This window comes from Ascaphus truei, chromosome 20 (assembly GCF_040206685.1).
Source record: "Ascaphus truei isolate aAscTru1 chromosome 20, aAscTru1.hap1, whole genome shotgun sequence".
Classification (NCBI taxonomy): domain Eukaryota; kingdom Metazoa; phylum Chordata; class Amphibia; order Anura; family Ascaphidae; genus Ascaphus; species Ascaphus truei.
In genome coordinates, this window is record NC_134502.1 from 15,986,709 (window position 1) to 15,992,914 (window position 6,206).

The window sequence follows — 6,206 nt, forward strand, 5'->3', positions numbered from 1 at the left end:
CATCTTGTCTTCAGCATTTATTTGGGTGCTGTCTATTTTTTATGTTTTTATATTAATTAAAAAGTATTGCCTCTGTTGCTTTTATATATTTGTTGCTGGGTGTAAAACTTTGTTAGTAAATGAATACACGAAAAGAGGAGAAGAGGTGACAGAATGGATGTGTAGATTTCAATTATTAATTATTAAGAGTATGTGTGAGTAAATTAATTAATGCTACTGTAACAGTGAAGAAACAAGGAACACAACATGACAGTGAACTTATGCAAATGATGTATAGGTTTAATGAAAGATCAAAATGTCAGTCCTACTTTGGATACATCATAAAAATAATGCATGACGTGCTATATATATATATATATATATATATATATATATATATATAGCACATGTCATGCATTATTTTTATATATATATATATATATATATATATATATATATATATATATATATATATATATATATATATATATATATAATCACAGCAGCCGGCTAACACATATAAGGAGAAAATCCAGATGCTTGTCCCATAAAAGATAATAAAGATGTATATTACCAGATGATGGTACACACGGGTTGAAAATTCAAAAGGTGTATTGAAACACAAAAACCAACGTTTCGGTTCCTGCAAACGGAACCTTCCTCAGGGTTGTACAGTATTAGAATGAAGACCACTGTAACGTATACCCCACCAGTGTACACAAATCATGCAATCAACCAATGCGAACAATTTTCCAAACCCCACATAACGCATCAAATGGTAGCTAAAACCCAATGTGCCAATTACATTGCTTGTTCTTACTAAGTCACCTGAAAGCATAGCTCTGATAGGGCTGTCAATATTCACAAAGACTCTATTAGAATCATGCACCGCCTCCCTTTAAAGCCTCATTACAGGCTGTTGTACCGTGCTTCTAATGCAATGTAAACGGAGCCAGGGAGACCGACATGGAACACATGAGACACCATATGGCATAAAGTGCGCATGTGCGGCCCGTAGCATCTCCTGTTGCCATGGAAACCCACCATGCCATGCAAGGAAGAAGCCTTGTGAGCATTCGTGACTCTTAATACCATGTTTACTGCAATCGGGTATAGCGCGCGCAACCCGCAGCATCCCTAATTGCCATGGTAACCCGCCCTACTCAACAGAGGTTAACCTGTGCGCATGCGTGGCTAACAGCACCAAAAAAAGACATAAGACGAAAACGTATGAGCCATAATGTATGCGCATAACCAGAATATATATATATATATATATATATATATATATATATATATATATATATATATATCAGTTTTTATTTTCTGGACAAGCTAAAAAATACAGACTCACAAACATTCGTGAAAAATGTGCATTCTATGAGACAATGCTCATGCTCCAACAGTACTCCGGAAAGGCACTCTGCAACTCCCGTCAGCAGAAAAATACCAAGGATCCCAGACGGCTTTTGTCACCTCGTGGTACGGTCCTCTGGCAATCAGGAACAGCTCACTGTTGTTCCACCCCATGTTCCTGATTCATCGTCTGGGTTAGTGCTAGACCTTCAGCGTTGCGGTATTATACGATGATGCAGGGACGCGGCAGTAACAGAAAGAAATTCCCTACGCGTTTCTTCAGCACTTGGCTGATTTCATAAGTGAGCTGTTGCAGATTGCCGGAGGATCATACCACGAGGTGACACATCCTGCTGGGATCCTCGGTTTCTTTCTGTCGTATTTTTTATTTAGGTTATTTTAAGGAGGTGGTTGTTTCCACGAAGAGAGCTGCCAGGATCCAGAGGAAGCCTGTATTGGATCATTTTTTCTGACACAGTTATTTACCAACAAATTGATGCTAAATTCTGGACTTTTATTTTATTAACTCTGTGTTTATTTGACATAGCAGTCTATTGCAGGTTATATTATAGAACAAAAACACTCGCCCCTGAAGAATCTCCGTGTAGGAGGGAAACGCTTAGGGCGTTTGGCGTGGTGACGTCTCCAGGGAGGGATCGGCAAGAGAGTGGTATTGTCGGTACACTGTATCTCTGTCTCTGCTTTTGACCCGCTTTTAATTGCTTTCGTATCCTGGTACAGCAGCAGTCTATCGCTCCGTGGTTAATGGTTAAGCCTGTCTCCTTGCTGATTTATCTGTATGTTAGTCAGCTTCTTGTCATGCTTGTTACTCATTGAGCTGCATTTGTGCTGATACTTATTATCTCTATCCTCAGCCTGCTGGCAATATTGCTGAGCAATTGCAATGATTAATACCTATTACTCTTAAGCCCACTGTTGCCTGGGAAAATCTATCATTGTTAGACTCCAGTTGCTTTGCTTGGTACATGATAACAGCATTGATTATACTTGGACGGCATGTCCATTCACCACTGCATTATTTATATGTTGCTTACTACATACTAGCAGAGTGTTTAGTATTGGCTGCTTCTAGGATTTTTATATTTCATATACTGATCACTTACCTGTGTGCTGTGCTTGTCAACGTCATTGGGCGTAGATTCAATCCACGTACCACCAACCTGTCATTGCGTTGCACAGGCAGTGATAATTGATATTCTGGAGTTAAAGTGGCAGTCCATCTATTTGGTATACACTGGTTTGTGCTTATTATAACAATACAGGTTGGTTTGATCGGTATGCTATGCCACATGACGCACAACACACCTACTGAGGCTCAGTGATTAGGGTCATTACAGCAGTTGTCAATCAGAGATCCTATGTTCTATATTTATAGGCTATAATTGGTGTTTATTAGGTTTGTTGGCTCAATTTAGGCACAAACTATAGTGCAATACACACTAGCCCACATCCATCTCCTTGCTCCCTTCCTGTATAAGTACATTGTATGTTTATTACTATTATCCTGTGTGTAGAACTTATTTTAATATGCAAAATAAATGCTTAGTTTTAACCGCCCAGGAGTGCTCTTGGCAAATGAGCTTCTAGTTGGCAAGTGAGGGTACTAATATACTTTCACTTACCTGCTGTTGTGTGATAGGTTATATTATAGGCTACTATTGTGTATTTTACACTAATATTAACAATGGCCTATGAAGGTTTTTCCTCACATTATCTACAAATGTATGCTATATAATAGTTGGAATAGCTACAGTATAATAATATTGCTCATAGCCACATTGATATACCACAATAGGTCTGGTTCGATTATTCAAGAAGCATACATGAATGGTCAATTGTTGGCGCTGTCCTATATCTTGAGTCAAGATCTTATTCAAAACTCCTCCTCATCGCTGCAGTAAAAAGATGGGCACGAAAACCGGTTGGTCAACGGGGCCAAACAGTCAATGCATGGACTCTATTTACTATGGGACCTATTCTATAACCTTCAAGCTTGTACTGATGTACTGTAGATAACATTAATGCCCTTGTTAATGAGCCATGATATGCAGAAAATTGTACGTTTCTGCTCCTCAGTGACGAACATTAATGTGGTATGTAAATGCAATACGTTATTTTATTGCAATATCTGCTTTGCCCACCTGGTGTTTCATGGTGCCATTGTGACATTGAGGGGGTAACCAGGCTCTTAATAAATGTTAAGCCCATTTTTGGTTGCTCCTGAACAGGTTCAAGAGAGTCAGCTCTTGAGCCCAGTAACGCTGTATGTATAATCTGTACTTTGCGTGAATAAAGAATTTTTGTTTTTTTACCTTTCCAGGCATGCTGCCAGTGAGCAGGGATTGCTAGGGCATGAGTTTCAAGAGGAGGGGGGGAGAGGGGGGTTCAGAGGAATTGTTGGCAGAATGTGCCTAGGTAGTCAGGGTTCAGGAGTTGTCGGTTCCCCATAAAATGTACCCAGGAATCATCCCTGATTCCTGGATACATGTAGGCACATTGTCCCGGCAATATTTCCCCTTGAAAATGCTTGCGCGACTCACCGCTAGGGTACCTTGCTCAAGCATAGCCCAGAAAGGTAAATGGGACACAGGGATGAAAATTATCCCTGTAACTGTGGGGATCCCTAGGTTTGGGGAGGTACCCCAGTTAATGCCAAGGTAGCCAAAAACCTGTATTGAATTCATGGGTGCTCCAACTGTAGATAAGGTTGTGAGGAGAGTCTCAGAGTCTAGTCTAAGTCCAATGGATAGTGTGTGGGGAATAAAGATTGATAGAAATAAAAGTACACTTTTCTATTCTATTCCTCATTCCCAGAGCTTAGGGATGTATTAAAGTATATTTTATTAATACATTGTAATGTACTGTTGTGTACTGTACTGTGTGGGAACATTCAGAACCGATGCCCACTGTGACAACCACATCACGTTGAGGTCTCTTTAATCCCAAATAAGGCCAGAAATACAGTACTTCTATTTACGTGGGGTTTATTTATAGGGGCTAAGTAACGTATTTGCAGGGAAAACGGTCAGTCTCTCTCAATGGCTCTGGCTTTCTGGTTCTGGCTCTCAGTCTCACAGCTTCCTGTATCTTTTGAACCTGCAGTATTTCAGGAATCCTGTTAATTAGACGGCAGGTGCCGGCAGGTTAATTGGTTGAGTGCTGGAAGGTACACATATCCTTCATTCCAGCCTACTGAGTCAGTGACTCTGTCACACCACATAGACCTTCAGGGCTACCCATAGATGCCAGTTAGTCTGGTGGACATCGGAGTTCAAAGTAGCCAGAGGATGCAGGAGGTGCGGAAGCCATTTGGGTAACAGGGAAAGGCCCAAGTACCCACGTCCGGAGGACAATGGCAGTCATCCAGGCTGCCAATTGTTCTGCCAGACCAAATGGAGCCTGATCCAGCGGGTTGCATTGAATAGCCAGGGACGGAGGTGTCAAACTTGCGCATGTCCCTTGGCAGATTCAGATTCCCCGCCAGCTTGGCTTTCTGTATCGGCATCACTCTGATTGGCTGCTGAGAAAGTTCCCACATGATGATTGGCTGCTGAGTTTCATGAATGAAACTCAGAATACTATAAGAAAACATCTGAAATAATCAGATTTGAGATTTCTAGCAGTAGAAGTGTGGACGGGCGGGCTTTTCAAAAATTCTCTTGCGCGAATAGCAGAGCAACGGTTTCGATTTCAAGCCGAAAGTCTGACCACCAGAGAATAAATCCCATCTTTTTTTGGCCAAGTTCTAATAATCGAACGTAGCAGTTGCGGTCGCGCCTGGGACTTGATGCCAATTTTGGTTCCAGTGAATCAGTGGTAGCTCAAGTTCAAGAAAAGTCCAAGTTCTCAGAAGAGAAGGGGGCGGTGGTGTTGAACTTCACGCCGATTTGGGAACCAGGAGATTCCTGGCTAAGTCCCAGTCAGAGTAAAACTCTTATGTAGAGTTCACTGCACTTAGAACAGTTTAATTTTCGACCCCCACACCCCCAGTAAGTGTGTTTTTTGTCTGTATTTTGTGTATCATAGTGTGTACATGATTTTATGCAAATATATTACAATTTGTTTAATTACCTTGATTGTGAGCTCTCAAAACAAGTAGTGACTTACACACGTTACGCAAAGCAGGAAAAGCACAGGTTCTCTCTATCACTTAAGTTTTGTACCACCAGGTGAAGATGGACAGAAGGTGAGGTTGCTATCAGACCTGGGACAATCTATGAATTATAATCCGGTGTGAAAGCTATGGACTACTGACCGCCGGTCGGGCAAAGACAGTGCTGGAGGAGGATCTCGAAAGACATGAAGTGAGTAAAGCTTTAACTGAGGCGTGCATAGCCTCACCTGTGGATACAGGGGCCACTAGCCCCACCAGGGTACCGGAGGATCGTCCAGCCCTGGGGAAGTGGAGGCGGAGGAGGAGAGTGGGGATGATGAGGAAGCAGATGGTGAGCATGATCCATGGATTGCAGTCATGGTAGCACCAGTGGCTAAAGTTCTCCCTGCTACAGGGCTTGCCTCTCTCCTCACCACCTGGGGAGAGGGGGTCACCTTTGAGCAGTGGTTGCAGCTAATTACTGCCTCTCAAGGTGTGCAGCCCCCAAGACTCCGGCGGAACCCTGACCAACCTCCCCTGCCAAAGGTGTCACACTACAGCTTAGGCAAGTTTGTAGATGGCATGGTAAAGATAGATGGATTTCTAAAAGTGTTTGAAGATCAATGTCACTGGTTTCGTGTGCCAGAACAGGACTGGGTGTTGTGGTTGTCGCCGCTATTGACTGGGATAGCCCTGGAGACCTTCCAAGCAATCCCATCAATGGACAGAAATGACTACAGGCATGTCAAGGCTTTGT